Here is a 17,379-nt window from a genome sequence, read left to right on the forward strand (position 1 = left end):
CCAAATTGATGGGTATAGAGAAAAGAGAATCCTTGTAAGTTCTTGGTGGCAATGCACATTGTTACAATCATACCAGAGAACAGCCAGGAGTTTCCTGAGGAAATTGGTAATACAGCTACCATATGACTCTCATGCCTCCATTAGGTATATACACGAAGGAGAACACACCCCACAGGCCCACCTTCGCTGAAGCATCTTGTCCGACATCCAAGGTACAGAAATGAACTTAAGCATCCACCCATGGGAGAATGGAGAGGGAAACTGGCCACAATGTACAATGGAATATTATTTGGGCTTTAAAAAGGAGACCCTGCCATTTTCCACAACAGGAGTGCATCTGGAAGACATTCTGCTAAGTGGAATAAACCAGACATGGAAAGGAAAATATTGCGTGATCTCAATTATTTGTGGAGCTTTAAACAATCAGCTATGCAGACAGAATAAAACAATGTTTCCACATACACATGTATTGATTTTTAGCTAACGTGCTAATGTAACCCAATGGCTAGTGCGTCAGCTTTTCAGCAGAATGTGCCAGGACAATTGGCTAGAGATAACCCGTTGCCTTTTCCGCACTATATAAACAATCACTGGAAGTGATCTGTGGATAAGTGTAAGGACTAAATGGATGAAAATCATAGAAGAAAACACAAGAGAAAAATATCTTTAAGCTTGAGATTCGTTATCTCTGACAAAGAAAGCACAGACTGTAACAAGGAAAAGAAAGAAAAATAGGATTTAATCGAAATAAAACATCTGCAAGATAAGGTAAGCAGCTCAATTTTTAAAGTGGGCAAAATTTGAATAGGTTTTTTTTTTTTTTTTTTTTTTTTTTTTGGCCAAGGAACAGATATATATGGCAAACAAACCAGTGAGTCGAAACTAAATGTAACTGTCATTAGCAACATGCAAATTAGATTGCCAGAGGATACCACCTCTGGCTCCACAGAGCCACTAAGATGAAAAGTGGATGTTGAAGACACAGAGTGACTGGAAACTGGTGTAGATCCCAGGGGAAGCAGACTTGGACCTGCAGCAGGTCCTCACGAAGCCTATGTTCTATGACTGACAAACCCCAGTTCTGGTATTTTAACCAAGCCGAGGGAGAACTCAGCACCATAGCTGAGTTTGGAAAGTTTTATTTATGGTAAGTGAATGGAAGGGACAATTCCAATGTTTATCGATTGGAAAATGGACAGCCAATTTAATAGGAAACAGAACTGAAAGATCACATCAAAGTTTCCACATGGGCTACAAAAATCGACGGCTCTCAGAAGCACTACCTGAGTGGATAAAAACCACAGAACTACACACTCCCTGACTAGAGTATATGACTTCCTAAAAGACAATGAACAGTCAGAAACCAGATTGCAGAGAGCTGGGGACTGGGCTTGAGAGGACCCCACTGGCCTAAGGAAAACCTCAGGGGAACTTTCCTCGGTGTTGAAAGCCTTCTATATCTCAATTAAGAGTTCAGTTTCACGACTGCGAACATTTGTCAAAACTCATCACACTAGAGTCTTTTAAAAGGCAAATTCCCTACCTAAAAATATTTGGAAACATTTAGGCAAAGCAAAACAAAACAAGAAACCACCCTTCTTCAAACAAGACAAAAACACCTTCCCGAAGCCCAGTTCCCTTGTTTATAAAGTCGTAGCTACTGTGACGCACGCTTTCCACAGTAATGTTATCTTGGCATGAGTCCGAAGTCCTTGCTTTGACTTGCACTCGCCAGTATGTGTTGTTGATAAATAAAGATACAGGACATTGATGACAAGCATCTATTATTATGCTCCTACATCTGGGAAGTTGCACAGCTCTGAAACGAGTATGATATTTAAGACAAGAAGCAAAAAAAAAGACCCAGCAATCTTTTCAGAATCCAAGCAGATGCCAGACTCCAGACCACGGTGAAAACAATTTGCTTTTGAATTCGGCCCTGCCTTCTTTTCTTCATTGGCGATGGAATGTTTGTTGATTGGGGTAAAAGAAGAATTCCCCAAAATATCCCTGTTTATTTCTCACGGCCTAGGCGGCATCAAGGTTCTGACACCCAGCGCTGTGAATTGTAAACACGTGCTCATAGCTGACACAATTACACTCCAAGTAACTGAGTCTGTCTAGTTATTTCTCCCATTTTCTTGCCTCTGGTGAGGGCCCACTTCCTCACCCGTGTTTATATCCTATTCCAAGTCTAACAGCAAATTCCCGTGGGCTGACCTTAGTGCCCAAGATCCTCAGAAATATCAGTGCCCCAAATGACCTGGGTGCCCCATCATCTCTGCCTGTCCTCGTCAGGGTTACTGTTGCTGGGATGAAACACCATTGACCAAAAGCAAGTTGGGGAGGGCAGGGTTTATCTGACTGACATGTCCTGAGTCACAGTTCATGGAAAGGAAGCCAAGGTAGGAACTCAAACCAAATGGGAACCTAGAGGCAGGAGCCATTGCAGAGGCCACAGAAGAGTGTTACTTATTGGCTTGCTCAGTTCAGCTCAGGACCCCTAACCCGGGGCTGGCCCAAAACACAATGTTCAGGCCCTCCCATATCAATCACTTGTTAAGAAAATACCCCTCAGGCTTGCCTAGAGCACCATCTTTTTGTTTGTTTGTTTTGTTATTATTGTTTGAAGATAAGGTTTCTCTGTGTGGCTCTGGCTGTACTGGAACTCACTCTGAAGATGGCCTCGAACTCATAGAGATTCACCTGCCTATGCCTCCCTAGTGCGGGGATTAAAGGCATGTGATATCACCATCCGGCTACTACAGCCCCATCTTATGGAGGCATTTTTTCAATTGAAGTTCCCATCTCTCTGATGGCTTCAGCTTGTATCAACAGAGAACTAGCCAGCACACTGCCCAAATCCCTACTCATTTCAGTTTGAGATAGATTTTCTAAATCTACTCCTGTAGGGATTGTCTAAACCATGCCTAACACAGACTGAACCATAATGATAACTACTTCACTTTTTAATAGCGATAATGATAACACAGCAACAACCATCACCCTGCTTTGGTAGCTGGGGTTAAGACAGCGGTTACACCTGCTCCTCATACCGGCATGAGGCGCAGATATCATCTGCGTTCTTATCACGAGGGACCCAAGCTCCATGGTCTCAGAGGCTTGGCTCACACCAGGAATCCAGGGAAAGAGAGGTCTGAGCTCTAACTCGTCTTCTTTTCTGACTGAGAAGGACCAAGAGCTCACCCTACAGATTAGCCAGGACATGTTGGTCCAGCAAACTAACAACACAGGGCAAGGTTTTAGAAAGAGAAAGAGATGACAGTTTTCTTTCACACCAAGTCAAGTCCCCAGACAACTGTTCTTCCCTGCTGACTGGTGGCAGGTAGACTTAGGTGGCACCCCAATGATTTGGCAGCTATGTGATCCTTATGCTCTAAGCTATACTAGACATAATTAGCCATAGCCTCAGCCACCAAGCTCTCAGATGGCTTTGGAGTCATTTCTTCATTCCACTGAGGCACCTCCAGCAACTGATCACCATTGATGGCTAAACCATGGCTTATTTCTAGCTGTGTTGAGCTTGTTTGTCTTATGCTTTCATGCTCCCCATCTGCAGGTGAGGGCAAAGCTAAAGATAACAGGAACGTGTTGGAGAGTGTTACCCAGTTACTAGTCCATGGTGGGGTCTCACCCGGGCACCCACTGTGCAGCTGTTGTCATGGCTGTCAACCCTAGAGCACCAAGAGTGACTTCTTCAGCATTATGTGCATTTATTTTTATATTTCCTGTCAACTTGGAAACACAAGCTAGAGTCAACTGAGGGAACCACAACAGGGGCGGGGGGGGGGATGCCCCCATCAGATTAGCCTCTAGGCAAGAACTTTGAGTTTTTTGTTTTGTTTTGTTCTTTTTAAACTGATGATTGATGTGAAGGTACTTGCCACTGTGGTCAGGTGGTCAACTGAGCATGTCGAGAGAAGCAAGCCAGTAAGCAACATCCTTCTGTGGCTTCTGCTTTACCTCTTACATCCAGGTTCCTGCCTTGGTTTCCCCTGATGATGGACAGTAACCTGTAAGCCAAATAAAACCTTTTCTCTCCAAGTTGCTTTTGGCCATGGTCTTTATCACAACAATAGAAAGATAGACAGTGCTGTGGCAGGCAAGAATTCGGTGTATGGAAATATACAGTCTAGAGCAGTACTTCTCAGCCTTGGCTATAGAATAGAATCGTTCCAGGAGGAGCCTTTTTATCATGAAGATTCCCAAATGCCATTCTAGACGAAGTAACTTCACATCTATGTTTCCAAAAGAACTTCATACAGACAAATGCTCACACATGCACCAGGGAAGCGTGTAAAAGGACATCAACAGGGCAAGCAATAGAAAGGAGGAATAGCAGGACACAACTTATCTGATCCTGGGAAATGGGGAAGAATAGGGAGCTCTAAATGGGGAGGAGGATAGATAAATGCAGAAGACAGAGAGGGCAATAGGATTGGAATAACAGTGAGGATTATCTGAGAAGGTCAAAAGGAATCAATTAACTACCAAAAAAACCCACCTAACAATAAAAAACCCTGTAAAATACATCTGTAAGTCTCTATGTAAATATATATGGCTTAAATGAACTTTTCTCATCTGGACTAGCAATGCTACCTCCAAGAGTCAAAGACCATACAACAAAACCCCAAACTCCAGGCATGAGAAGCCCTTTATCAAGTTGCTCAAGCTGTTGTCCAGGGTTGTCCAAGAGACTCCCAAAATATTACCCAGGCTGTTGCTGTTGCCTCCCAGAGGTGGAAGGTAAGTCCCTATTTTTGAAAACACCATGCACTTCAGAGGTAGAGCCCAGAGGACCTGAGCTGTAACTGACCTGAAAGCCTCTGTCTTAGTTAGGATTTCTATTGCTGTGAAGAGACGCCATGACCACAGCAACTCTTATAAAGGAAAACATTTAATGTGGTGGTTCACTCACAGTTTTAGAGGCTCAGTCCATTATCATCATGGCAGCGTGCAAGCAGACATGCTGCAGGAGCGGAGAGGCCTTCCATCTTGATAGGCAGGAAACAGGAAGTTGTCTAGCAGTCACACTGAGGGAAACTTGAGCAAAAGAGACCTCAAAGTAACAGACTTTGAGGTGTAATAGTCACAGTGACAGACTTCCTCCAACAGACCACACCTCCAAATAGTGTTACTCCTTTTGGAGGTAATTTTCTTTCAAACCACTACAGCCTCCTCCCTGAGGACTAGATTTTATGATATCAAAAGGTATTATGCAAGCTTCCAACGTAGGAAAGCAACCAACAGTCCAACCTAGCTTTAATAACTATGGATCACAAAAAGGACCAGCAAAGCACGATAATCCTAAAGGTGCAATAGGGCGCACATGCCTTGACAGCAACCAGCTTCTCTCTAATTGAACTTAAGACCCACTCAACAGGAGGGGCAATAAGCATTGTACGAGATACCAAGGCAACTACCCAGGGCTAATGAAGCTGTGGGTCTTTGAAGAGAGCATACAACTGCCATTTTACTAAACTGGCATAGTCCCAACCAACATTCTAAACCTTTGTCCTTATATCCACAGATAAGCATACTCCTCACCCCTTTTCAAAGAAACTTCTCTTTGCAACAAACAGAGACCACTACAGAAAACCACAACCAATGAAAATGTAGAGTTGTGGAGTCTAGTCCCAACGGATGTATTTACAAAATAATTTCTACACCTAAGATTCAGGGGTCATTGTGGGAAAGCGGGTAAAAAGATTGCAAGAGCCAGAGGATCAGTGAGTTTCCCGTGAAAGTGTGTCTTCTAGTAATGTCAGGAGCTACAACCCATGAAGTCTCCCCCACATGGCTGTCCAAACATGAACTGAAAAAAGCCAGCCATAGACATGCCAAAGTGGATATGGGAAAGGCTGGGAGGCCTCAGATCTACACAAAGAACAAGCAGCTCATTCCGTCAGGGAAGAACACACCATTGTTTGTCCAATACCAAATGCTCAGCCCTGAAAACACACATATACGTAACATCATACAGACAAGCTGGCTGTATGTATGTATTTAAGGAATATATGTGTATTATACATACATGTATGTAACAATAAATAATGAAAAATAAAGGTCATAAATTTGAAAGAGAGAAGGGAATGGTATATGGGAAGTGGTCTGGAGGGAGGAAAGAGAAGGGGGAAATTATATAATTATAATCTCAAAAAATAAATAATTTTCAAAGGCCACCAACAAAAGCTGCTTACAAAAGCAAATGATGGGAGAAATCGCAGTGTTCACCAGAATGACAGGTGAGTTGATATAATACCTGCAGTTGAAAGCTATGTACCTGTTTAAATAAGAGGGCACATTATGTCAGTATAAAAACATCCTTAAGACACCATTTAGGGAAAATTAAGTTCAAATATGTATAGTATTATGGAATTCATAAAAATCTTTAAAAAGTTGAACACCTTATTTCTCTATTGACAGACATATGAAGAAAACAACTAGGAAATAGAAACATAAAATTGAAATTCTGGATAGTGATCGCTTATGGGGGAAGGAGAGGAAAATGGAACAAGGGGCCTCAGCTGTCTCCCCAAATAGTTCACTAGAGCAGTGTTTCTCAACCTGTGGGCTACAATCCATTTAGAGGCTGAGCAACCCTTTCACAGGGGTTGTATATCAGATATTTATATTACAACTCACAATAGTAGCAAAATTACAGTTATGAAGTAGCAGCAAAAATGTTTTTATGGTTGAAAGTCACCACAACTGTATTAGAGGGTCTCAGCATTACGAAGTTGATAACCACATAGTTCTAAAATAAATCAAGCTGGATATTAAGATTTATTAAGACATGCTGGGTGGTGGTGGTACATGCCTTTAATCCCAGCACTCAGGAAGCAGAGGCAGCAGGTGAATTTTTGTCAGTTCAAGGCCAGCTGCTTTCAAACTCAGTGCTGGGATTAAAGGTATGCACTGCCAACCACCCGGCTCAGAAGCTTTCCTACCTTAACATCACTTTGTCCTGCCGGGGGGATCTCTGGGAGTTTGAGGCCAGCCTGGTCTACCTGAGCTAGTTCCAGAGTAACTAGAGCTGTTTCATAGAGAAACCCTGTCTCTAAAAACCAAGAAGAAAAAAAGAAAAAAACATCACTTTGTCCTCATCCCACTGCCCCGCCCCACACTGCCATCCCTTGTCTTCCCCACCCCCACTGGTTCCTTCTGCTTTCACGTCGCATTTCACTCCTTAGACTTTTCTTCTCCCATGGTTCCTTTCTTCCTTTCAGGCATGCTCGTATTTATAAATTTAAATGCAGATTCCACATATGAGAGAAAGCATGCAGCGTCTGTCTTTCTGAGTCTGGTTTATTTCACTTCATACAGTGATCTCCCGTTCTGTCCTTTCTCCCGTACATGTCTTAGTTTCATTTTCTTAACCACTGAATAAAATCTCATCGTGTGTCAGACATAGACACGTAGGGATCTCTGTGAGATAACTTAGAATCCCTCAAGTATATGACAAGCAGTTTAACAGATCGCATGAAAGTTCTAGTTTTTAAAGAAAACTCCCAGCTAATTTTCATAGCGGCTAAGCAGTTTACCTTCCCACGGGCAGCGGTTACTGTTACCTCTTGCCCTGTGTCCTCGCCAGTATTCATTGTCATGTGTTTTCTGGATGACAGCCATTCTGACTAGGATGATATGGATCATTATAATTTCTTATGACTTAAAAAATTCAGTAAATCAAATTAACCTCACATTTTCTTAGATTGCATCTGAAGATGATATCATGATGGGTTTCACATACTCAGAAGACTTAGAACCTGGAGGAGAACACACACACACACACACATGAGACACACACACACAGACACACATACACACAGAGGATATCAGGAAAAAGCTGAAAGCAATGAGTTTGGAACGTTGGTTTTTGGAAATATTGATGTTGACTAAATGCAGCTCATGAATTTTTGTGTCTAATATAGCTAGAGTTGAAAAGATATCTGTGACGATAGGGAAGGATCTACTGCTACCCACGCCATCCCATGTCTAGCCCTTCGCTAGCATCTCCATCCACAGATAGTCTTCTCATGTTTGAATTAGTCCTGTGCCCATCTAGAATCCCTGGACCTACCATTCATTTGGCCATGGGACCACCCCTAGGAAGGTGGGCCTACTTTAAGCCATTAATGAGAGGCAGAATGGTTTGTCCTTCAGTGAGATACTGTTCTTTTCCTGCCCTCCACCTGGTATTAAATCCTCTTCTGGGGCTGGAGAGATGGCACAGAGGTTAAGAGCATTGCCTGCTCTTCCAAAGGTCCTGAGTTCAATTCCCAGCAACCACATGGTGGCTCACAACCATCTGTAATGGGGTCTGGTGCCCTCTTCTGGCCTGCAGGCATACACACAGATAGAATATTGTATACATAATAAATAAATAAATAAATATTTTAAATCCTCTTCTGTTTCTATCCTTGCAACTCTCAACCCACTTCATCCCGTGTACCCTGATGGGCATTTTTTCTTGCTGAATACTCAGCTTGGGCATGCCTTGTTGGCCCAGTTTCCTAACGTCCTGTTCACATGCTCAGGGCTCAGTCCTTGTACTTCCACTCTCCTGTGCCCTCACCACTTTCCCCAGGGAGCATGTCTGGTCTCAGGACTTTGGACACCATCTACATACTGATTTCTCTCAAATTAATATATCCATCTGACCTCTCTGTTTCAGAAACCAGATTTGTATCTTCAGCTACCCACTTAATATTACCGCTGGGATATCTAATGAAGATTTCAGATGCCGCAAATCTGAAGTTAAAATTTAAAAATTTGTTTGTGGCCTTCTCCTTATCAGCTGGTGGCAACTCCTTCCTTTCTCCCAGCTACAAAACTGTGGGATCTGTCTCTCCATTTCTCACCTCTACTGCTAACACAGCAGGAAGTCCTGCCAGGTGTCCTCAGATCCTGGCCTTACCACACCTCCACAATCTCCTAGCAACCAGCAACCATAACAGTTTCCCATAAGCTTTGCTTCTCTCCTTCTTTGTCTATAATGGATCAAATTGCTCCTTCCTTTGCTTAGAATCAGTGCCTGTATGCAGTGTATGCTATGTAACTAAATATCAAGTTACTGTCTTAAAAATGCAGAGGCTAAAACTCTGAGACCACGAAGCCAGGAAAGCAATTTTTCTGGTGAGACCTCTATTCCTGGGTTACATAGGTGGCTGCCATCTTGCTCTATGCTCATGTGATATCTTTGGGAAATGGAGGGATGGGGAGAAAGAGAGGGAGGAAAGGAGGGAGAGAAAGAGGCTCTTTTGACTGTCTTCCTAAGGATACTATCTAGGGACCTTTTTTATTTACCGTGATTGCTTCCTTATAGTGTTAGTCTCCAAATACAGCCCCACTGTGGGTTATAAAAGAGCCAGTCTACAGCAGTGTGTTGTTAGTAAACCCTGCATAATAGGACACACACAACTCTTATCTGTGGGCTCCTTCCTTTTTATTCCAACTCCAGCCCCATATGTCTTGTTGCTGTTTATTCCACATCCTAGAAACCTCCATGTCAGGCCTTGTTAGATCTTTCTTTCCAATCTGGATGAAATTTCCCCTAGATGCTTATTTGGTTCATTTTCCTCCCTTGAAGTATTTGCATATATTTGACTATTCAATATTGTTTCAATAATCATTCAGCAATTACTTGAACGTGTCACTTCATATAACATCTCTCCACTGCCATGCACGTCTTCTCCCAATCCCTTCCTCCTCCAGTTTCTTCTTTGCCTTTTGTCAGGTACTTATGCATTTTTCACCACACATGGCATTTACTTTTCAAGTTTATTATTTATTGATGACCTGTGGTGCTATCATCAAAGCTTCCAGGCAGAAGGATCCTTTTTATTTTTATTTTTATTTATTTATTTTTTGACTGCTGAAATGTCAGATTACCCCAAACAGACCCTGACATACAGGAAGATCCAATCAGTATCATTAAGTAACTAACGAGCTCATTGCATATGTTCACATAGAGATGGCAGCAGTGAGTCCACCTGATGTCAAGCCAAGCCTTTCCCACCAAGTCTGGCCATGGCAAGTCACTTATATGCTCAGAGGAAACCATTAATTTAAGCGTATTTTGGAAAAACTCCTTCTCTTTGCAAATGTGCTCTGTAAGTGTCTCTTTTTATTTTCATCTCGGAGTTTAGATACCAAAATTCTGTAGGAGGGTCTTTCAAACTACACCATGTGTATAGGAAGGCGCTCAAGATGTAATGCCCACTCACAGGAGGTCAGTAAGTGAGGAAGATTGTCCATGGAAGAAGGTGCAAACCAGAAGATATTTTATAGTGATTAGAATGAGAGAAAATACCAAAAACAATCTTTGAAAGATAGAAATAGGGCAATATTTGAAAGATAGAGATCAGGCAAATTTATGGAGTGGCAAGGAAGTGTTCCAAAGGTGTAATTCTTCCCCAAACTTGTACATAAATATTCTCTGTGTGATGGCACATGCCTTTGATATAAGCACTCAGGAGGCAGAGGCTGGTGGATCCCTGTGAGTCTGAGGCCATCCTGGTCTGTATAGTGAGTGCCATGTCAGACAGGACTACACAATGAGACTACATCAAAAACAAAACAAAGCAAAACCAAAACCAACAGCAAACCCAATACACATAAATATACTGCAATAATCAGCACTTTAGTAAAGATTAACAGTTTGTATTCATTGTAAAAAGGCAGAAGAACTTGAGTAGTCTAAATTTAAACAAGGACAACAGCAAAGTTTTGGAGGTGTATCACTGGATTTCTAGGTTACTAGAAAGCTGCAGTCATTAAACCAGCATGGCATATAATTAAAAAGTCTAAAATCAGACACACACACTCAGTTTTCACAAAGGCCTAAAAGCAGTTAAGTAGAAAAAAGAAAAAAGTCAAAAGACGAACATCCTTCCGACTTAGCACTACAACCACGAAAAAAGCAGCCTGAGGTCAAAACTGCTAGAAGAAAATGCAGCAGAAGAGCTCTGAGCCTTTGATTAGTCAAAGAAGTCTTAGTTATGACCGTAATAATGCCCTACATTTAAAAAGTGATGCCCTGGGTCTGGAAGTGGTAGTGCACACCTTTAATCCCAGAGTTCAGGAGGCAGAGGCAGGAGGATCTCTGTGAGTTCCAGGCTAGGCAAGGCTACATGGTGAGACCCTGTCAAAAAGAGGTGATCCATTTCGACTACAGGTCTCCATCCCCCCAGCCCACCCCCCATCCAGTCTTTCCAAAGGGTAATGCGTCCTGAATGTAAAAGGGAATTATAAATAAATAAATAAATAAACATCGTAATAGTAAAAAAAAAAAAAGAAGTGATACATTAGGCTTCATCTGGATTTCAAGTTTCTGTTCTTCAACTACCTGATCATGTGAGCCAAAGGAGTCTGCCCACAGCAGACAACATGTAAAGGAACGAAAATAAAAAACTGCACAGGAGGATCATCACCCACCAAATGGACGGGGAGGGGATGGCACAGAGTACTGGTGAGGGGTGGGGCAGCCCGTGCTCCCACCTGACTGACAGGAAGTGAGACAGCCACAGCAGCCCCAATCACAGGTTCCTTATAAAGCTCACGCCGCCGCACATTGGCGCAGCCATGTTTGAGTCAGCAGTGCATGCTAGGCGATGGTGTCTCAGCCGATCGTATTGCAGAATGTGTCTCCATCGTTGAATAACGCAGGAGTGTATTCAGCAGAAGACCCAGCAATTCCATTCTTTACCCAACAGAACTGAAAATATGTTTCCACAAAGCCCCATGGCAATTGTTGGCAGCAGCTTCATGCATAGACACCAAGTACTGGAAACACGCCAAATACCTTTCACTTGGTGGACATCTAAGCACACTGTGTTGTATCAACTCGGAAGAATACTAGTGAGCAATAAGAATGAGCAGCAGATTTGTGCTGTAGCAGAGTCATCTCAAACACATTCTATTAAATGAAATGAACCCATCTGAAAAGGCCAGAATCTGTGCGATTTCAATTACATGGTGTTCTGGGAAATGACAATTGCAGGGACAGAAAACAGATCGGTGGTTGCCATGGACCGGGGTGGGAGGAAGGGCCGACCACAGTGTGGCTGGGGAGATGTTTTCTATGTCATGGAACTATAATGTAGCTTGACTGTGGAGGAGGCTACATGATGTTCTATTGTCGGTTTCCATAAAACCACACAAAATCTGCCAAGGTTGAGGCTGTGTCATTATTATTCCAATGTCTTCAGCCACCTTTGGTTGGTAATAATGGTTTGACTACAACTGTATCAATCATGGCAGGTATTTATTTACATTTTTGCTTATTCTGTTGTCCAAATATAAGTAGTGTTTTTTTTTTTTAAAGATTAGGTCAAGAACAATTTCAATGAGATCCTTTTATTTCTGTTGGCCAGATTTCTACCGTGGTGTCAGCCACACTTCTGAAAAGGAAGGTTTCTTGGGTTCAGAGTTCTGGAGTTTTAGTCATGACCAGGCAGGCTGTTGCTTTGGGCAACTGGCAATGCGGTCACAACCCAGGAAGACCATGGCTTACACATGAGTCAGAAAGCCAGGAGGCAGAGGACAGGCCAGAGTCTCATGGTTCCTTTTGAGGGTACACACACAATAATCCAGGGGTAGCACTCCAGACCTCATGAGCTCAAGGCACAACATTTCCCTTTGCCATCACTGGTGAATAAACCACCAACACATGGACTTCAGGAGGACCTTCAATTATTGGGGCTTCCTCTCTTGTAGAGATGGAGGCCCTGTGAGGCTGCCCATGCTGCCCCGAAACTCACGATCTTAACCACATGAGAAGCTAAATACATTTTCAATGTTTCATCTCACAAGTTCCCAACTGTCTCTTATGAGAGCACCTGGTATAAATGGTGGCGATCCCTCTCTCTTTAAGATCTGCATTTATCTCCTAGACTCACTCTTCAGAATCTCATCAGATTCCTTTCTCCATCTGCCCCGTGCTATGTCTAGTCTACTTTCAAACCAGCGCATTGCCTTTTAAAGTCAACACTTACATTCAAATGTAGCATGCACACAGATATGTACAGAGCATGATTGACAACTATAGTGGAGGTGACTCCCGAGTCAAGGCATGGACAGACTGGGGACTCCAGTTGGCATGTGTCAGTCAGCAAATCCTATCAAGCAGGTGTGGTTCTAAAATAAAGGTGAATTTTACTGGTCTTTGAGTGTAATATAAATAAAATCAATCTCATCTCTATCTATCTATCTATCATCTATCTATCTATCTATCATCTATCTATCTATCATCTATCTGTCTGTCTATCATCTATCTATCTATCATCTATCTGTCTGTCTTCTATCTGTCTGTCTATCATGTATCTGTCTGTCTGTCTATCATCTATCTATCTATCTGTCTGTCTGTCTGTCTTCTATCTGTCTGTCTATTTTCTATTTGTCTGTCTATCATCTATCTGTCTGTCTGTCTGTCTATCTTCTATCTATCTGTCTATCATCTATCTGTCTGTCTGTCTATCATCTATCTGTCTGTCTGTGTCTGTCTATCATCTATTATCTATCTGTCTGTCTGTCTGTCTGTCTATTATCTATCTATCTGTCTGTCTGTCTATCTATCCATCCATCCACCATCTAGCTCTCATCTATTTCTATCTTCTTTTTCTTTCTTCCTTCCCCCTCCCTTCTTTCTTTCCTTCTTTTCTCCCTGCTTTCTATTATTTATTTTTTGTTTCAGTACTGGGGATGGACCGCAGTGCTAAGCAAGGGCCCTACCAGTGAGCCAGTGAGCAACATCCCCAGTTCATAAAGAAAAATTCAACCTGAAATCCTTTTCTCCAACCTTCTATTTATAAGAGACACAATACTGTTGTATGTAAATTCCTCAGTATGGCTGGCTGGCTGGCTGGCTTAGTGTTTCTTTATATTAAAAGGATACAAATTACTTATTGTACATGTATGGAAATCAGTGCTTTCCCGTACAAAGCAATTATGAATATGCCTGCATGTGCATTCTGTTCCTGTCTTTTGGAGCATGTGTCTCTGATTTCCATTTGGACATATATCTGAGAGTGTAAATGCTGAGTCATGGGATATATTAATTCTCTATTGCCGCTGTGTCAAATTGCCACACAGAGAGTAGTTTAAACCAACACAAATTTAATGTATCCCAGTTGTGTAGACTGGAGTTCCTGCGTGAGTTTCCTTGCGCTGAGGCTAAGGTGCAAGCAGGACTATGCTGGCTGGAGGCCGCAGGAGAGTCTTTGTCCTTTTCTTTGCTGCCCCAGAGCTGCTTCCCTTGGTTTGTGCCCCCACCCTCTAGCAACATTGGTTCAAATTCTTCTCACTCTTACTCTTCGGTCTGATCCATCCTTCCACTTCTGAGGACACTCTTCATCCTGTTGGACCCACACAGATCATGCAGCAGGACAATCTCTTGAATTTAATTTCGTCAAAGGTCATCAGCCCCAGTCCCACCTACAACCTAATCCTCTCCCCCACATTACCTAGCATGGGCGACAATTCTGATTTTAAGACGTCTTTTGAGAGTAACTTCACGCTCAGCTTGATTTCCCTGTGCAACCGTTTTCTCAAGTGGTTCTGCTAATTCAAACTCATGCACCAGCACAGGAGAGTCCAGTGTCTTGACATTTCTGCTAAGGCTTATTTAACTTTATTTTTTTTTAAATTGCGGTGGTATCTTTCTGGTACTGAAATGACATTTTAATTTATATTTCTCTAAGGAATGATACCAACTTATTATCTTTAGAAAGTTTCTTTTAAGAAGTGGGTATATAGATCATCTGTGTTCCTCCCTCGGTGTGTGTGCACGTACATGTGTGTGTGTGTGTGTGTGTGTGTGTGTGTGTGAGAGAGAGAGAGAGAGAGAGAGAGAGAGAGAGAGAGAGAGAGAGAGAGAGAGCGCGCACATCTCTATCTCTGTATTTCTCTTGTTACCTGGTTTGGGTTCATTAGATATGGAGAATGTTAATTTTTGTCTAAATATATGTACTGCAAGTATTTCCTTCTGCTTTATATCCCTCAAGGTGGTCTTCTGTGTTTTCCTTTACAATTTAAATTTTTATATTTCTATCATACAATTTTTACATAATATTAAACGTGAATCAAAATTCAATTTCCTCCCACGAGGATAGTGCATAAGAAATTAGTACTTTTGGAAATACGTGTTGCTTCATTTGCACTTCAGACTTTCACAAAAGACAAGTGCGCGTGTGTTCCACTCGCCTTTCCATGTGAAATGCTGCCTTCTCACTTTTCAAGGATCTATTGATTTCTTTTAACGATGGTTTTCTTTGTGATTCTCAAGAGGTACACTGTGCATCTGGCACTTAAATATTCTTTTAAACGTAGGCTCAGTATCTACTTCCATGATGTCAGGATCCTAGGCTGCTATTTCTGAGTGTGTTTTTCTCACAGCCGCATGGTTTTAACTCTTCAGTGTGAACTTATTTTTAAGGAGCGTTCCTATGGTCTGTCTGTCTCCATCTGTCTCTGTCTCTGTGCCTCTCTGTCACTGGATGTCTCTCTTTCTCCCGCTCCCTCTCTCTCTCTCTCTGTGCACAATGTCACACACAATATTCATTTTGGCTTAACATGGTAAAGTTTATTTTTCTCTCATGCGAAGTCTGCAGTTGTTTTCCAGGGAGAGATTTTGCAATCCAGCTGTTTCTATCTAGTGGCTGAACTATCACCCCAAGATGTAGCTGCCAATGTCCCTAGGGATTAAAAGGGAAAGCGGATCTTGAAACTTTTCTCCTAAGCTTCAGCCCAGTAGTGGTGGGGATCACGCCCTGCCCTGGACACTGTCCAGAAGTAGTCACACGGTCCTGGCTAATCTCACTGGCCAGAAGAGTGAGGGAATGCAAGGACACTGGTAATCAAAAGTCCTTTTGTCCCCTCCTTTGTAGCCCACACCCAAGCTCTCTTTCTCCCCCAAGGGATACAACCTGGACATCAATTCAATGTTGACTCCGGCTCCAACTCCATCAGATCCTGTCGTGGCTCCGCCCTGTCTTGAGTCCTATGAAAAAAACAAAAGCTCCCTGCCTCTTCTTGCAAACAGAATCCTGCCCCTCTGCTCACCACACCGGTAGAAACAAGACCCTATCCATGAATGCTTCCATTCAGAAAAGGTGAGGGGAAGGACACAACAATCATTGATCGTTAGCAACACAGAAGGGTCATTGAGCTAATAGTGCGAAGGCCCTAACATTTCAAATAGGAACTCATCGATTATTTAAATATTTTCTTTAGGAAAGATCCAGATTATCAGCTCTTCCTTAGTTCCCCAGTGAGTCATCTCTACCGTCCTCCTGCTCTCACAGTGGACGACTTTCTTAGGCATTCTGTACATTTTGGTCGAGATCTGGTCATCAGTAGGACGGCCATGTGAGTGTTAGTGCAGCTAGTCACATGCCCTCCACCCCGTGACTGTTGGTCTGCAGAGTGCCTCAGTAGATTCATCAACCGGGAGCTGTTTTCTCTTTAAACACCACTTTCGCAGTTGGAGATTTCTATGCCATGCAAGTGCTATAAATTTGTTCTTGAACTCCCCCAAGCACAAGCAGGGGATTTAATTTCTCGCTGGAATTTTCAGACTGCTCTGCGCTACAGGGCATTCGGTTAATGTCTCTTTTCTGTTCTTACCGGTCTCATTTCCCAACCTTCCTCCCCAGAAGTTAGATTAGGAAGAAGATGGCTCATAGCCTGCCTGCCTATACATTTATATGTTTACTACCTATGGATCTGTCTAAAAACATCACATGACATTGCTCTATAGCTTAAGATTTTTACCAGTGGCAGAATAATATTTTTTATAACTATTTTCTATGTAAACATAGTGTAAAGATTTAAATCTGCTAATGAGTAGAGTCTACTCATTCACTTTAAGTACTTTGCATTTCCCCATTTTTAAGAGTCCTTTTGACAGGCTGTGGTGGCAAGCATCTTTAATCCCAGCACTCAGAAGGAAGAGGCTGGTGGATATTGTTGAGTTTGAGGCCAAGCTGATCTACAGAGCTAGTTCTAAGATTGTCAAGGCTACCAAAGAAACCCTGTCTCAAAAACCTATTAATAATAATAATGATCATGATAATAATAGTAAATAAAATAGATAGTCCTTTTCTAACTCTTTCTAACTCTTCTAATGATGAACATAAATTTTGTTTGCAGTTTTCTCTGTTGCACTTCCCGCTACATGCTGACTCCTTGCACCCATCTGTGAATGTGTGCTCAGGCTGTGTTTTCACTGTTGAACAGCTCAACCGCACAGTATGGGCATCTTTACTTTTTATTAATTCTTGGCAATGCGTTGTCCTAGGGAGCTGTGATGCTTGAGAGCTAGGTGTTGATAGAGACCCTGACATTGTCTCTTAAGAATTT

This window comes from Arvicola amphibius, chromosome 4 (genome assembly GCF_903992535.2).
Source record: "Arvicola amphibius chromosome 4, mArvAmp1.2, whole genome shotgun sequence".
Taxonomy (NCBI): Eukaryota; Metazoa; Chordata; class Mammalia; order Rodentia; family Cricetidae; genus Arvicola; species Arvicola amphibius.